Genomic DNA, 727 nt, shown 5'->3' on the forward strand with positions numbered 1-727 from the left:
AAAAAAAGAAGTAAGCCTGTGGGGGCTGGAGAGACGGCTCAGCACTGCTCTTCCAGAGGTCCTGAGTTCAATTCCCAGCAAACACATGATGGCTCACAACCTGTAATGAGGTTGGATAACCTCTTCTGGTGTGTCTGAAGACAGCTACAATGTATTTATATATAATAAATAAATAAATACAAATAGAAGTAAGCCTGGGGCTCAGGACCTCACTGGTATCTCAAAAGGGGAAGTAAAGTGGCAAGTAGGCTTTTACTTTTGTAAAAGGGACATTGCCTCAGTCAAGTAACACTCCCACCCAAGCAAAACATGTACGGTTTTGATCCTAACACAACAGTGCTGTGTCTTTTCTCCTTTGGCTGGAGTCTGACCTCAGTCTTTGGTGACAGGTTAAATTTTTAAACTTGGTGTGAAGAAATGGGGGAAAGGGCCAGCCTCCCTGCATAGTCAAGCTCTGAAACTACAGCAGGAATTTGCTAAACAAACAGCTTCACCCAGTAGGGAGATGGCAGTCGCATCACAGAGGCTTCCTTCCTGGGAGCATCCTTTTGATAGGAAAGAGTTGCGGTCCTTGTGATTACTCCTCACCTGTGTTCAGAAAGTGCCCAGTAAATGTTCCACACTGGCATGGCATTTCTCTCTGTATGGACGTGAAAGAATTCACATGCATGTTTAATTTCAAATATATATTTGTAAAAATTCTTTTTTTTTTTTTTTTTTTTTTTTT

General features: G+C 41.8%; 1 protein-coding gene across 10 annotated transcripts in view; it reads left to right on the forward strand.

The window, feature by feature from the left end:
• Kif9 (kinesin family member 9) overlaps nt 1-727 on the forward strand; it is a 44,496-nt gene that overhangs the window by 17,723 nt on the left and 26,046 nt on the right. The window lies entirely within an intron of this gene.

The sequence above is a fragment of the Mastomys coucha genome, unplaced genomic scaffold (assembly GCF_008632895.1).
Source record: "Mastomys coucha isolate ucsf_1 unplaced genomic scaffold, UCSF_Mcou_1 pScaffold23, whole genome shotgun sequence".
NCBI classification, from domain to species: domain Eukaryota; kingdom Metazoa; phylum Chordata; class Mammalia; order Rodentia; family Muridae; genus Mastomys; species Mastomys coucha.